Genomic DNA, 16,957 nt, shown 5'->3' on the forward strand with positions numbered 1-16,957 from the left:
TGTTACGGATGAAAGCCTGTCTTTACAAAATCATGGCTAATTACCTGCATGACAGTTCTGGGAATCACAGGTTTTTTTTCCGTGGTTTATACAGCACTTATAAAAACAAAACAAAACAAAACACCACCAAAAAAACCCCCAAGACAAACAAACCCAAGCTATTTCTCAGAATGTTTCACCATGAGTACAGTGAGCAAGAGCACATCTGCAAGTTAGTGCCCTCATCTATCAGGCCTTCCTTGACAAAACTTGCTGGGCAAAGCTGGATAATTGCTTACCCATCAGGAAAACATAAAACATCATATGCTTCAGTGAGGTTTTGGAAAGCTCCCCTTTCCTATGTGCATTATGTTCTGTTCACTAAGGAGCTCGTGTAACCAGACATCGTGCCATACCCTGGAATCTGACTGTACTAATGTAGCAAGCAAATGGCTGTCAAAGTGCAGGCACTGTATTCAAAACCTAAAAACACAACCAAAAAGCCCCAACCCAACCAAACAAAAAACAATGACCCAAACTCCTGACTTCTATCACAGTATTCAAAGGACGTTTCTCAAGAGGACTGCTTTTCAACAGAGAGAACTGGAAAACACATAAAAAACCGAAGTCAGTATATTTTGGTGAAGGCTGAAGTGAACTTTGATATTTGCCCTTGACGCTGACACTGAGCCCTCTCACTCACTTGAATTGCATACTGATTTCTTCACCTGGTTTCTTACCGGTTTCTTACATGTGAAAGCACACTTTCAAGAGGGTCACTCTAACACTTAGGGTTTTTTAAGGATAAAACAGAAGTGCTAAGTATTGCATATTTAATAGGAAATTGAATCATGAAGTGGTCTTAAAATACTTTTGACTGCATAGAAATAGCGAAGAGTTCCCACTAGGAGAGTATTCCTTAGGTCATGGTTCTTATTTTGATCGTGGTACATATGGAAAAATCATCATCATGTATTCACAAATGCTGACATTTACTGGAGCAATTGTACTGGGCTGGTACATTCGGTGTTTGGTCAGCTCTTCTCGGATTATGTACTTTTTCTATAGTCTAGGTTGGTATGGAAGAAGCATGCTTAACAGGCTGATCAAAATGAGGCACCCACACGAGATTGCTCAGAAAAAGCAGCATGTACTTCCTAGCATGTTCGGAAAAGGCCTGGAGTAGAAAAAGCAGAGCTGTAGCCTACCTTTCCAAGAATTTTTAATGTCAAGTGAAGCCTGGAGCTAGAAAAACATGTTAATACCAGCCAGCCTGTTACATGCATAAAGCTGGTATTTTACAGGGCATTAAATATTTTTGCCATATTTGTAGTCATTTTCTCTTGTTGGTGCCAATTCAAATACATGCTTCATTTTCTGATCTTTCTTACTTACTCCTAACTAGTTCCCTGTTGATAGCTTTCCTTCCCCCAGCCTGCAGTTCTCAGGGGCATCTTGTTTTTTACATATTTTTCCTCTTGATATTTTACTGATTTATTTTCCATAACATTTAGATCCTTTTCAAGTGATTAGTTTCATCTGTTCTTTCTTTCTGTTCTCTTTCTTTCTGGTCTATAGTCACTTTTCATCACTTCCATTCATTTATTATGGTTTTTCTTATCAACTTTGTTTTCTATTTTTGCCTTGTGGAGTCTGTGTTTATGCCCTAACCTCTCTCATTTAGTATTTTTCTACTCTGTCTAAGGAAAATACGGTCATGAGATAAAAGGGCACTTCTGTCTCATACATTCCTTTCCCAGGAGACAAGGGTTGCTCCCGTCAGTGCAGGACCTGACTTGTTCCTTGCTGAAGTCAGTTATATACTGAATTTTCAAGCCCGGTTTTTGATCCCTGAATCAGAAGGAACAAATCTTATTTCAAGTATGATTTTTTTGTAATGATCTAAAAATTAATTTGAGATGGTCATCTCGGATAATTAGATGGGTAGTGATTGATTAAGGTGGGTAAAGGAAAATGAATGGAAACTAAGGCATGATCTAGAGGAGTAATAGCCAAGAAGAATGTTGCCAAATAGCTCTTATTTCCCTGGTGTCCACATGGACACTCGCCTTCTAATTTCATTAAGTTTTGGATGGAAACTATTTTGCTACTGTGAAGATTTTTAAGCTGTGATGCAAGCAGATTGTTATTTTAACCTACTGAAATGGATAGCTTTGTGTCCCTAATGTTGTCCTCAGAAGGGCCAAAACATTTACATTTTCGCTAATTCAGCAAACATCATCTCTATATGTATACTGAAACAAGTACCTGAACACAGTGACTTCCCTTAGTTATGTAAATTTTAAGCACACAGACTTGAAACATTCGGCCAAAAAGCTCAATGCTAACATTATGAAACCCCTTGGGTTTTTGTCCTTTTCTTAGCCAACGTGCTACAAATTCTTCTGTCCTGTAGACAGAAGTGAAGTCTATAAGGACTCTCTCTTCAAAACTATGCAGAAGGCAGGTTCAGCAGCGCACTCAGCATCTCTAGTCTCAGGCACTTTAAACGTCAGCCCTCTTATGGTAGGGTATAGACAAGCGCAGCGCAGCCATCACCTCTTGTTGTATAAGATTATAAAGGCAGAAAGCAAAGAACTCTTCCCATTCCCTGACAGAGTGGACAGGAGAGGGAACTCCTTGCAATACACAGAAATAGCAAGCCTGGAAGTACTGCGATTGTTTTTCCTCAGTGCTGGACTAACTAACCATAGGCCTGACAGTTGCATGGGAGAGCTAGCATGAAATATAAAGTGCGCGGAGCCCTTATAAAAAGTCCTTACCAAGACTTGCCTGATAACTTCCACCTTTCATACATGCATCAATGCCTTGTGACACGGGGAGAAAATATATATATGAAAATCCCCTGTCTCTCCCATAAAAAAATTGTTTTAAAAAGGAATGTGGAGTATTTGAGAAAAGCTCGGCCAGGACTGCTGAGCACATCTCACAGGTGAACTCCCCTTCTGTTCACACCTCCTGACTGGGAGCCAGCGCGCACGTGCAGATCCTTTGCTATAAAGGCACAGAGAAGCCCCCAGAATGGCTACTTCCCCTGAAGCTGTAGGCAGCCTGCCCTCCCTACCTCCTTTCTTTCCATTAGAGCTGCAAGGGCATTCTGCATCTCTCTCTGTTTGGATGAATCTTGTTACAAATGAGTTGGAAGTTGCAGTTATAGCTATCTGAAATGATAGGATGTAATTTTTGTTATTTTTCCCCTTTCTGGTAAATGTTTTTTTGAGTTTCTTACTTGGAAAGAAAAAAGAATACCAATCTCTCTATATAACCATGGGGACAGGCTGTAGCGATAACTCCATCTGCTGCATTTGAGTGTCAGTTACCCAGAGTCTGACACTGCCCCAGAACACCAAAGCTTGCATGCACAAGCTAATGAGAGAAAGGTATTGTAGATTTATCTAAGAGACACTGTCTTGTTGTTCCTAGCAGAGTGAACATTATGCTGATAACAAAAACCTCAGTAATTAAGGAGTCCTTAGGATATTTATACAGAAATAGCTACGTTGGCAGATGTGTCACTTCAGGTTCTCAGTATAGCAGACATTATACTTCCGAAAATACAGGATCTGGGTGAGAAAACATTCAGGCTGGATGAGAAGATGGAACAAACGCTAGAATTTGAATAGCAAATAATACAGTACATGAATAACATCTAGCCCAAGTTAAACTTAGGAGACGCAGTTTACAGAAGGCTGTTGCAATTGCAACCTTGCTGAATACTGGTTTATTTTCTGTGTATTTGAGCAATAAGAAGATTTATTAATTGCTCACATCTGTATTTATGTTGATGGCGTTTGGGGTTATTTTTAGGTGTGAGCACCTACACTTGTACTAGTGAGGTACATATAGCATGCATATTTAATGTCTGACATTGTCTTAGAAGTATGGAAAAATATTTTTAAAAGGCAATAATGTTTTATTTGAGGCAAGTCTTGGAAAGAGTATAATGTTTCTCTTTCTTATAGGATAAAAGTCCGGTGATTGGCTTTTTAATTTTGTCATAGCGAAAGCAAAATATAACAGGTGAGATTTTGTTAAGAACAGAACACAGCTGCCAAAATCCAGTTCTCGTGAATCTAGAATCAGCTAGCTAACTTGAGATCTAACTCCCCTTGTCATGTATATGTAATGTAGAACTGTTAACAAAAAAAACTCCGAGAATTCAGGTTCTGAAATTTATCCAGTTGCCCGATGCCAGTAATGATGATGAACTGAAGATAGTTATATCTCCCTTTTGTGTTTTAGCATATTATTCAATTGTCAAAAATCATGCAACTGTACTTCTTGTAATTCTGGTTATCTGAAAACATGAAATAATGGTGAAAGAATTCAGAATAACAGTGATTCCCCCTGCATTCCACATGACCTAGGAAACTGATTTACCATCATCAATGTTATAAGGAGAGGGAAGGAAATTGCATTAAAAGTATGTAAGGGGGAAAGTACATGAAAAGGAAAAATGCTGCTTATGTTTAGAAAGAATGAAAAATCTAATGTACATCTCGCTTTGTACAGTCATTATTGCAGTCACAGTAATACATGAAACATTTTCAGAAATGCAAGGATTGGAGTTTTCTTGGCACAACTGCAAATGCACATACAAGGACTCACTTGTAAATGTCAGTGTCTTTTCTGGGAAATAGCCTACATCTGCAGATATTTTAAAGAGCGCTGACAGAAGGAGGCTGTTGCTTAAAACTTCATCTATAATATGGAAGTGCCAGATCCTGAAGTAAGTGCACCAGTAGACAGAATGCTCTAATTCATGCTGATCCTACACTCTTGTTGAATTCAAGAAGAGATAAACATACTCACAACTTTAAGATCAACCCTGAAATAGAGTTTACGGGGAGGAAAAAAATGCATTTCTCTCTAATTTGTGTCAGACTCTGTGGCAAGAGTAGGGAGATGCTTAGGTATTAAGATGTTAATGGGCATAAAGGATCGAAATTCATAGGTCATTAAAAGAATCCTGTTGCATCTGGTTCTGACTTTAGGCACACATAGAAGTTTTGGGGTCAAACATCTCCCAGAATATGTTTTCTAAAGTATAACCTAAGACTGTGTTTGTGTTGACAGAGGTACTGCCCTTGAGAGGAGCTGAAAGCCCCTTGGACTTGAAGAATACACTGAATTTCCACTATCTTCAGTAAGACAAGAAAATACTCAGCACCAGGTAGGAAGTAAAAGAAACCTGATTTTTCTGTACAAAAAATGAGAAATCTGAGATATAGCAAAGGGGCTTGTGTTACAAAGTCTTGCAAGTCCTTATGAATTCAAAATGAGGTTTCATTGTTCCTTAGGTGAAAGCTCTTAGAAATATGCCTGTCATCAAGCCCTGAATTAAATATATCTTATGATAATCTGATTGTATCCATATTAGATTACTCTCTTGGCCTTACATGTGTTCAGGATGGTGACAATTATTCCTTTTAATTCCCCTGCATATTTTAATTTAATAGCCTGTGTTAGCAGAAGTGCAATGGTTGGGGTATAGAGACTTAGAATTACTGAATTTTGCCCTTTCTACTCTTTTTACCCTGTGTATGTGATACGGCTAGTATCACTGCAGACATTTATAGTACTTAATGGCGTATTGCTCCAGCTATTGGAACATCTCCAGTGGGGAAGCTTGCTGCATATCTGATCCTATTCCTAGTAAAGGATGTGGAATTGCACCAACATAAATACCAATACAAGTTCTCTCAAATAAGGGCATCTGACAGGCAGCAAATATTTCTTTTGTTTGTGGATGGAAGTAAAGTTCAAGAGGGTGTTAGGATTTCTGAATCTAGGTTTGGCTGCGTGTCTTCAAGAATCATCTCTCACAAAGTATGAATTATGCACCAGGTATAAAGAGTTGCACCATGCTTTAGGAGCTTGGAAGGGAATAGCACAAAATATATTTAAAGCATTGGGAATTAGTCAGATAATGACAAAATATGTTTAGGTGTTAACGAAAACCCTTCAGTTGTGGCCTAGCCAGGATGCAGTTAATCCACCAGTAGTTCCATGTTGTATCTTTACTGTGGAACTAAGCTGCTGAGATCCTAAAGCAGAAATGGATTTTCAGAAAGGCAGCTACATATAGTCGGAACCACAGTGTGGTAGAGAGTTAGCTGGACCAAAAAGCCCAGCAATCTTATGCTGGTGAGAGAAATAAATAAATAACCTAACTACCTAACAAGTGGAAAACTATGTTATTTAAATTATTAATCTGTATGTATCAGAGAGATGTGGTAGTGTGGTAGCTTTTTAGTAGAGGTTGGGAACTGAACACAGAGGTCTCAGATGGTCTTGACTGACCCCTTAAATTCTGCAAGCCAAGCTGGAAGTCCAGGTATCGTGTCAGCTCTTGCAATGAGGTGAGAAGGCAGAGCAAGAGGAGACGACACAGCAGAACTGAATGAGGGTGTATCAAAAGCTGAAGTCAGACACAGAGGGAGCAGAGCAAGCAGCTGTCTGGCACTGAGACAAGTCAGTGTTGGCTTTCTTTTCTTTTTTTTTTTTTTTTTTCCTGCTAGCGCGAACACCAAATGTCAAAGACTGTGAATGTCCGGGTTGTTGTCTATGGCCACTTCCATGTTCCTGAATGTGCAAGTAAATACTAATTAAGGATAAATGCTTAAGAACTGAAAGTGAACTAATGATTCTTTAGTTAGTAGTGATTCTTTGGTAAGAAGCTGTTACTTTTTCTCTTCACAGTAGATACAGTGGAGGAAATGTTGCTGTCTGTCTTGCAATCTGGCCTCTCTTCATATTCCTTACAAACAGTCTGTGCGAAAAAAAGGCCAGGCCTGTAAATAGAAAAGCTGCTTTTGCATATCATCACTACTTGATAAAAATAAACTAAGCTTGTTCTCACTTCATTCCACAAAAGGCTTAAGGGTGTTTTCCATATGACAGTTTATAGCGCATGTACAAAAACACTTAGCACCTGATTTTTGAAATGCAGGTAGCAAGAAACAAGTTTGCTCATTTGTGACCATAAGTCTCTAAGACACTTCATAAAGAGTCTCCAGTGAGATGATTCACAGTAGTGTAACAGAAACCTTCCTTTGAGCCCCTCAGGGAATTCAAAACTGCACTGACAGTAATGAATTGTGTCGCTTCCTATGGGTTGTCACTTCTTCCTGAGAGATCACTGTCTCTGGCGACTTTTCTCCAGGTTTTCCAGGCAAACTCTCTTCCATGCAACATGTGGTTACTGAAAGGAAAGCTGTCCTCAGACGGTCTGCAGGATTTCCCAGGCAGGCATTCCTGAAACTGAACTGGGATGACAGAATAGCTAATTTGGGAGCCTAGCTACAGTTTAAAATAAATTCAGTTCTGTCCTCGATGCTCCCAATTTTAACTTTTACACTCAAGTGGTATAAATTATTGTACCAAAGCCTACCAGCTGAACCTGTCTTCCATGCACATTTTTTGCACTTAAAAAAATAAAATAAAAAGGTAGTAAAGAGCCATCACAGGACAGCAGGAAACTGTGTTTCTCAGAGCTCCACTGTGTGCAGGTGTGGGGCTGCAGCATACTCTGTCCTGTCCAGCCAGCAACAGATGCTAGCTGATGAGGAACCTGTCCTTGGCATTGGGTCTAGGCTGCTGTTTTAAATGTAGTGGTAGCCGGCCGGGAGCTGTGACCGGCACTAAGACTACAGCTCTGACCAGCTCAGAAGTTGAAGAGTAAATGCAGTGAGTTAGGGGTCTGAATAAGGTGGATCAAGTCACCCGTTTGGTTAAAAGAGAAGGTGGGTCAGTGCAGCTCTGGGTTGGAGACTGCACTACGAAGTGACTAACCTCTACACTGCCTGAATGAGAAGGGAGCAACCTGTGTTTATCGATGTTTACATCTGATTACACCATAGGGCAAAATGCAGGACAGGCCTCTCACCCCTTGCCTGCAATCCTCAAAGGCCAGACATGGCCCGACCTTTGCTCTGTGTGGGATGTGTCTGGAGGGGAACCAGAAAGCTGGAGCTGTGGCGTTCTGCTGTCCTGGTTCTGTGGTGGACCAGTCGGGATGTAAACAAGGGTGGGGAAAGGGAGAGCTTCCGCCAGCCGCCGATCTACTCTCAGGAAGGCGGGAAGACTGAGAGCTGAACACATTACAGTCTTTTGGAATTGACTGAACATGTGCAAAGTCACTGTCCTAATGATAAACACTGTAATAAATACTGGCAGGACATGAATCCAGCCTCTGAAAAGGCTTCCTTTTTTAAATAATTATAAAAGCATCTCAAATCACATTTTTCTTTATCACATCTTTAAAGTTTGTTATCCTGCACCCCTCTCTAGATTGCCGTATGGTGAAAGAAATAGCTCTCAGAACTGTTTTCTGTAGAACTGTAGTAGACATGAATACCAAACAACTTCACAAAACCACTAAATATTTGGCAACCTTCTAGTCTACTGTAATTTTTAAAAAATGCTCAAGACAAATGTTTATGTTGAAGGGGGAAAAAATCCCCAGGACAGAGCTGTCAATTAATGGGTAATTTCAGCTTTCCTATACAACCCTGTTCTATAAGTCATACTTCATAAAGAGTGAGTACTCTTCTAATTAAACTTTTCTGAAACCTTAAAAAACATTTGAATTGTGAGTGCATGCTGCTCTGGCTTTTCTGGCATGTTACATACAGGACGTCTGGCCAATTCTCCAGTCTTCTCTCAGATATGTTACCGATCCAAAATATTTTCACCAGACACCCTGAAGCGGAATCACAAGTTTGCCAATTTCCATTTCATGTATCTTCCTTAGAAAACTGAAAATTACAGCTCATGAGCACTGGCAATTTGATTGCTCAATGTCCAAACTTAACTCACTGGAACAAAATAACAACAAAGATGTAGAAGATGATGCCTGGCCTCTATGAGACAAAATTGCTTACCAAAAAAAAAAGAAAAAAGAAAAAAGTTACATAGTTACCTTATTTCCTACTCAGAAGTTAGGCCTGGGGGGATTGGTGCTTTTAAACCACTGATGAGGTACAGATCAACAATTACCAGTAGGCCTTCATCGGCAAAATTATTGCGTTATTACACTGACATTTCCCTCAACCTGCCCAGGTCTCCAAAGCAAAAAAGCAATTCTCGGTATCTTTAAACCGTGTATTTTTCAATTTTCTCAATTCTCTGAGCTCCAAGTCAGCACTTTTTTGAGAAACATATATATCAGAAGAAAAGTTCTCAACAAAGGTCTCATATTCTGATATCCTTGGACTTTACAGCAAGATTTTAAATGCTGTTGAAACTGCCAAAAAAGAAAAATGTGTGTTATAGTGTTACAGATGATAACATAGTCCAGTCTGTTTTTTTTTTCTTTCTAACCAGTGCTGTGAGAGCTTAAGCAATGTTATTTCACTAGGCCAGGAAGTCTAGGCAGAACTTCATTAAAATACAGCTGAATGACCTGTTACATGAACCGGGCTCCGCAAGGGAGTATTTGAGAGTTTGGCAATGTAATGGTCCCGCAAGTTGGTTCATCGTTCACTAAAGCTGTAGCCTGTGGCTTGAACATCTCTTGTCCTCTGAAAAGGAATAGTCTTACCTAGATGCCAAATAAGGTGTCTGGTCCTCATATTGAAAAGCTCCGCTCTGGATCAAGTAAAAGGCTTAAACTTCTGACCTATCATCCTTCCCCCTGCCCTGCAATTTATTCAAGACAAATGCTGGTCCACCACCCCGGTCCATGGTACCTAAGGAGTTTGTCCTTGGTGGTTCCAAGCTGGGGCTACATGTTCAAGCTGTCTCTTCTCCCTCCAGAAAATGTTCTGGTTGGAAAGAATATGGAAAATAGAAGAGAGCTGTGGCTTTAGAAGTGAATCCCATGGGATATATGATGCTATGGTAATCCGACAATGGAGGATAAAGATCCAGTTGATGCTTCTAGAAATGCTCCAGGAAGCTGGTAAAGATTATAGCTAGGCCAGGTCCAGTACTCCAAATATGATTGCTCAGAATTACAGGATATTTAGAGCTGAAGCCCAAGGAAGGACCGTTTTAGGAATGAGTTCAAATTTCTAGAACTAGGGAGTGAAGTGATAGCTGTTTAGAAGAATACCTCAATGTAACCAAAGCTCAGAAGTTCCCTAAGTTTAGACTTTGGCTCAGATATTTTATCCTAACTCATGCTTTGACTCTGAAGATGCTGCAAATCCCATGTAACTGTAGTCAGTGAGAATTTCAGGAGCCGGATCTTCTAGGGAAATCCCTGCTAGGCAGACCAGCCACAATTTGTGGGAAGTGATTCAAGAAGATGAAATACCCATAGAGCCGAAAGGTCCATCATGTCAGGATTGCGCTCTCTGGGTGTGTGTATGGTAGTATCCTGGCTACCTCTGGCATTCCTGAGTTCTTGTACCAACCTAGTTCTTCTTGAAGCCTGAAAACATTTTCAGAGTCTTTGCTCAGTGTAATGTAACCGCCACACCAAGAAGCCCAGACAGGAATTGGTAGGGAGGGTATGGGTGATTTCCACTGAATGATATCCAAACGTGCTCTGAATAGTAAACTTTGTGTAGTAAATATTGTACTTGAAGAGGAATAGTAAGATGGCTATTAAGGGAGGGACTGCAAGCCCATGGGCAATCATCCAGAATTGTAAAGGAAGGCTATCTTTTATAGTACTGTATATCAGTTTATAAATATCATCAAAGGGTTAAAGTAACTGCTTACAGACAGGTCATAAAAATAAGGGAACCCTGAGGGTTTCCAGGAGCAGCTTTAGTGGTGGGACCATAGTATTTTTATTCGTAATTGGATACAGTTTACGTTAGTACAGCAGCCTCTTCATTTTGTGCAGTATAAAATGGGAGGGGACAGTGTCACTTCTGGCTGTGTCATCCCAGTAAGTGCTCTGTGTTCAATAAAGGGCTTCAGTCCAAAAGACTACCAGCACAGCACGTTTCACTGAGAGAAAAAGAAACAAAACAAAAAAACATTATCTTAAAATGTTAAAAGCAGTTATTGCCAAAACATGATCTAGAGAACAGTAACATGCTCTGTCTTCAGGGCAAACACAAGATGGTATCCTGTGTCCAGCCATCATGAATTTCTGCAAGGTGAGCAGATGGAAAATTATGGAAGTAAAGTATGGTCAAATTTTTTTATCTGCTTCCAGGTGGCTAGCTCTTTTCCAGCCAGTGTGCATTGACAGACTGTACCCCTCTTTGCACAGCTATCAGCACCTACACAGCAGTGGAGGGTCTTGCTGTGCTCCTGTCCTGGCCAGCCTCTGAGACAGCTTCATTCTCCTCACTTGACTGGTGCACGCAGGCAGGAACAAGCTGCCCAATAAAAAAAGAAATTATACGGGGGATGATTACAGAGGGCCCAGCTGGAGGTTGGCAGCTGCTAGTAAGCATTACTGTGTCTCAGGAGGCTCACGTTGCCACTACAAAGGTGTTTCATAAATAAAAGTAACAGGGTTTATTTAATCAAAATCAGATTATTCCTCCCCCACATCGCAGAACAGGCAGATTGTCCTTTCTCCCTCCTGGGTTGCCCCACCACCGCACCTGGCCCTCTGCCACCCTGGGCCCTGCCAATGGCTTTCACTGGCCACCCCTGGGGCTAGCTGCACTTTGGCTGTCCTGGTACTCTGCTGCTCGTTAGCCATCAAGGGGGAAATTATACATTATGGGAAGGCCAGATGAGAGTTGGTGACCCTACACCACCAAGAAAAGCATTTTTAAAGGTGTTTTTAAAGCCAGAGTTTTCAAGTGCACAGCCTGAAGTTAAACATATAAATCCATATTTAGGCATCAAAATAAACAGGGGTCTGCTTTTTAAGAGGTGTGGAACAACTCGGGTTTTCCACCCAATTCCCCAGAGGCTGTAAATTTGTTCATTTCCTCTAAAAATCTGGCAGCCTCTTTAGATCTTTAGGAACAGAGTTGCAGTCCTGGCGATCCAGGGAAGCCTGAGAGCATCCCTGAAAATTTTGCTGAGTGAGGAACTGAGGTCTGAAATCTAGAAAAAAAATGAGGCCCCTAGTCTGAAGCACAGCGGAAATCTGAGTGCCTGTGTTCAGGACCAAGACAAAAACAAGCAAGCAAAACAATTAAAATAAAACCCCAGGTCCTCTCTATTTGCTCACTCTCTGGCCTTGGCAGTCTTGTATGGCTTTTCTCAGAATTGCAGTTTCCACATCACAGCTAGATCCCTGGGGGTGAGAGTAGTACCCTGGGAGAGGAGAGAAGTAGACTCGAGCCCCCTGGACCTGTGGGGCTTCTCCTTTCTGAGCCTGTGTTCCACTCCTTGTGCCGCGATAGGAAACAAAGCACTATTCTAGCCTTTGTCCATCTTTCTTTTTTTCTAAAGGAAACAATAGCAGTAACCCCAGTTGCCAAAAGGGACCAATCACATAGCTAAACCCATGAGATTTCTGCTGTTCTCACATAATTGTGTCAGTGGCAGGACTGTAGCTGCTTCTCTCTTTTGATCATTTCTGTTCATTTGCTGCATTTAGGCAGCTCTTGCTCAGCACGCTGTTTTTTCTTACTTGTATTGCTGTGTGCTTAACTTTTCAGCATTCCCTGAGTAAAGAACTCAGTTGGGGCTGTGAATTGCTGTCCTGAAAACTCAGTGCCTAAAAATCATGGCAGCAACTACATTCCCCTATAACAGGGAGTCCTAACACCTAATTGTCGCCATCTGAAAGGCAGATACATAGCCTAAAATGCTTCCCTAGATCCTCTCTGAGATCGGTTGAGAGAGGCAGAGGCCCCTGTTAAGGGGACAATTATTTAATTATTAATTATTAATTCTGGCCAGTTATCTCAGATACCATTCTGTTGGAAAGGATAAATTGACTTCAGTTCATCGCTCCCACCATTGACAGTAGAGGAAACCTAGACAACTAAGTTGGATTAGATACGAGATTGTTGGGTGATTTAAAGTCAAGCGCTATAATTCCATCCCCAGGGTCTGATAGGAATTTTCACTTTAAGCAAGAAGCCCATTAGTTCAGAACACCTAAGGAGGGCAGACCAACCAGCCTGAAGATGACTGTCAGTTGTCACAGTGAGAGTCACTATAAAAGCAATGTGTGGATGGAGCTAGGACAAGCATTTCCAATCAACACAGCATCTCTCCTTGCACACCATTGTACAAGGCAATAGCAAAGATTTCAAGTCATCTGCACTTCAGGAAGATGAACTCACACTGGAAGACGTGTAGAGGAGAGTTGGTAAATAAAATAGGAAGTGAAGAATCTGTTCTAGAAAGGAAGATTAGAAGAGCTGTGTTAGTTTGGCTTAGTGAGTTTAATTTTGAGAGTGGAATATTATTCTTTTCACATACAGAACATTATGGAAGGGCAAAAACTATTTAAGCTAAATCAGAACATTAGTAGAAAGACAAATTGGTATGAAGAAATCACGAAGAAATCACAAAGAAATGCAACGAGTTTCTAAAACTTGCTTTGTCCCACAAAATTGAGCATATCTCTTCATGGCATTTGCACTGCAGCAATTGGGGAAAGACAGCCCTTGCTAAGATATGTTGCGACTCTTTCCCCATCTGTGTTCCTCTCCCTCCTTTGATCTCTCCTCAACATGAACATCAATTAAAAGGGTCGTATAATGTGAGAAGCCTGCAAAAAACCCCTCCAAATATATTGGCTACAAGTCTTCTTTTGAAGAGATGATTATTCTTACCTCTTAAAGAAAAAAATAGTCTCATGGTAGACTTCGGAGTCAAGGGTATTGACCCTCACGACTGATATATCTGGTATTATCAGTCTTGGTCCAGCTGTAATGCATGCTTATTTTCTTATTGGCTATCCAAGTCTCGAATGAGGAAAAGGTGATATTTTCTTGATAAAATTGCCCCAGCTCAAAGGCAGTTTTAGGATCAGTACCCATGGGAGGAAGCCCTTCTAGGAGGAGATATGATGTTACCTCCTTTGCAAACTAGATTGATCAAGTTGATTGCTGATATTCCCATGGAATCACTGATATTCCCTTGGATATTTTTCTATTAGACAAAATATGATCATTTGCCATGGAAAGCTAGGTCCCTTCTTAAATTCTGAGTGCATACTACTTAGCTACTGGACATTTGGGTTTTTTTCTTATCAATCATATTCTTAAAGATCCCAGTTGATAAGACTTTATTCTCAAAACTAATTTACAGACTATTACAGATGATGCCTCCATTTGTTGTTGATTTGGTGTCATAGATGGTGTTTCATTCCTCCTTTAAATTGTTAGTAAACTGGAAAGGCAGCCATCTGTTCATGCCCCATGTCAGAGACAAAATGAGAGATGCTGAGGAATGCTGGCACAAACCCCTCACTTCTAGAAAGGGGATATGAGGAAATCAAGGTTCACACAGCTTGCATATCAATGTGACAGAAAAAGTAAGGTGTCAGAGCATTAGCCATTCCTATTAGCTACTGACATCCCTTTCCTGATATGTTTCATCTGTTGTCTCTACTAATGGGTTATACACAAGAGATGCATGCACGCAGCATGGGCAACAAACAGGAAGAGTTGGAGGCCATTGTACAGCAGGGAAACTATGATACAGTTGCCATCACAGAAACGTGGTGGGAAGACACGCACAACTGGAGTGCAGTGATTGATAGCTACCAACTCTTCAGAAGGGATAGGCAAGGAAGGAGAGGTGGTGGGGTGGCCCTCTATGTCAGGGGCAGTTTTGAATGCCAAGAACTTAACAATGTGCATGACAACATTGTTGAGTGTTTATGGGTAAGAGTTAAGGGGAAGGTCAATAAGCTGGACATTGTGGTGGGAGTTTGTTATAGACTCCCCCAACCAGGATGTAGAGGCTGATGAAATATTCTATAAGCAGCTGGCAGAGGTCTCGCGATCACTTGCCCTTGTTCTTGTGGGGGACTTCAACTTCCCAGATGTCTGCTGGAAATATAACACAGCAGAGAGTCCGGGAGGTTCCTGGAGTGTGTGGAAGACAACTTCCTAACACAGCTGGTGAGGGAACCAACGAGGGAAAGTGCCCTACTGGACCTGCTGCTTGTTAACAGAGAAGGTCTTGTAGGGGATGTAAAGATTGGAGGTCATCTTGGGCAGACTGGCCATGAAATGATAGAATTTTCAATTCTTGGTGAAGCAACGCAGGGAGCCAGCAGAACTGCCACCTTAGATTTTCGAAGGGCAAACTTTGGCCTGCTTAGGAGCATGCTTGAGAGCGTCCCTTGGGGGACAGTCCTGAAGGGCAAAGGTGCCCAGGAAGGCTGGCCTTACTTCAAGGAGGAACTCTTAAAAGCTCAGGAGAAGGCCATCCCCAAGTCCCAAAAAATGAGCAGACAGGGAAGAAGACCAGCCTGGCTAAATAGAGAGCTTTGGCTGGACCTCAGGAAAAAAAGGAAAGTTTATGATCTTTGGAAAAGAGGGTTTGCTACTTATGAAGAATACCAAGATGTAGTGAAGCTATGCAGGGCGAAAATTAGAAGGGCCAAAGCTCAAGCAGAACTCGTCTTGGCCACCACGGTTAAAGATAATAAGAGGTTCTTTCAGTATATCAATAGAAAAAGGAAGACTAGGGAGAATGTAGGCCCACTAACAAACAAGATGGGCGCCCTAGTGGTGGAAGACACAGAGAAGGCAGAGCTACTGAATGCCTTCTTTTCTTCATTCTTCACTGCTAAAGCTGTCCCTCACGAATCCCAGGCCCTGGAGGCACGGGGGAAGGTCTGGGGAGAGGAAGAGTTTTCCCCAGTAGAGGAAGATCAGGTTAGAGACCACTTGGCCAATCTGGACATCCATAAGGCCATGGGCCCTGATGAGATGCACCTGTAAGTGCTGAGGGAGCTGGCAGATCTTATTGCTTGGCCACTCTCCATCACCTTTGAAAGGTTATGGAGAACAGGAGAGGTGCCTGAGGACTGGAGGAAGGCCAGTATCACTCCAGTCTTCAAAAAGGGCAGGAAGGACGACCCAGGGAACTACAGACTGGTTAGTCTTACCTCCATCCCATGGAAGGTAATGGAGTGACTCATTCTGGATGTCATATCCAAGCACGTTCAAGAGCAGGAAGTTATTGGAAGTGGTCAACATGGATTTACCAAGGGTAAATCCTGCTTGACCAATCTCATAGCCTTCTATGATGTTATAACTGGTTGGCTAGATGAGGGCAGAGCAGCAGATGTCATCTACCTTGACTTCAGCAAGGCTTTTGACACTGTCTCTCATAACATCCTCCTTAGGAAACTGAGGAATTGTGGACTAGATGAGGGGACAGTGAGGTGGATTGAGAGCTGGCTGTGTGACAGGACTCAGAGGGCTGTGATTAATGGAGCAGGGTCAAGTTGGAGGCCTATCAATACTTGGACCAGTATTGTTTAACATATTCATTAACCACCTGGACCAGGGGACAGAGTGTATGCTCAGCAAGTTCGCTGATGATACCAAACTGGGTGGGGTGGCTGACACCCCAGAGGGCCGTGCTGCCATCCAGCGTGACCTAGACAGGCTGGAGAGCTGGGGAGAGAAGAACCTAATGTTCAACAAGGAGAAGTGTAGGGTCCTGCACCTGGGGAGGAAGAATGTCAGGCACCAGTATAGGTTAGGGGTAGACCTGCTGGAAAGCAGCTCTGAAGAAAAGGATCTGGGGGTCTTGGTAGACAGTAAACTATCCATGAGCAAACAATGTGCCCTTGTCTCCAAGAAGGCCAACGGAATTCTGGGCTGCATAGGGAAGAGTGTGGCCAGCAGGTCAAGGGAGGTCATTCTCCCCCTCTACTCTGCACTGGTGAGGCCACAACTGGAGTACTGTGTCCAGCTCTGGGCTCCCCAGTTCAAGAGAGACAGGGAACTACTGGAGGGAGTCCAGCGTAGGGCAACAAAGATGATTGAGGGATTGGAGCATCTCCCTTATGAGGAAAGGCTGACAGAGCTGGGACTCTTTAGCCTGGAGAAGAGAAGGCTGAGGGAAGACCTTATTAATGTTTACAAGTATCTAAAGGGTGGGTTTAAGG

Source organism: Larus michahellis, chromosome 1 (genome assembly GCF_964199755.1).
Source record: "Larus michahellis chromosome 1, bLarMic1.1, whole genome shotgun sequence".
Classification (NCBI taxonomy): domain Eukaryota; kingdom Metazoa; phylum Chordata; class Aves; order Charadriiformes; family Laridae; genus Larus; species Larus michahellis.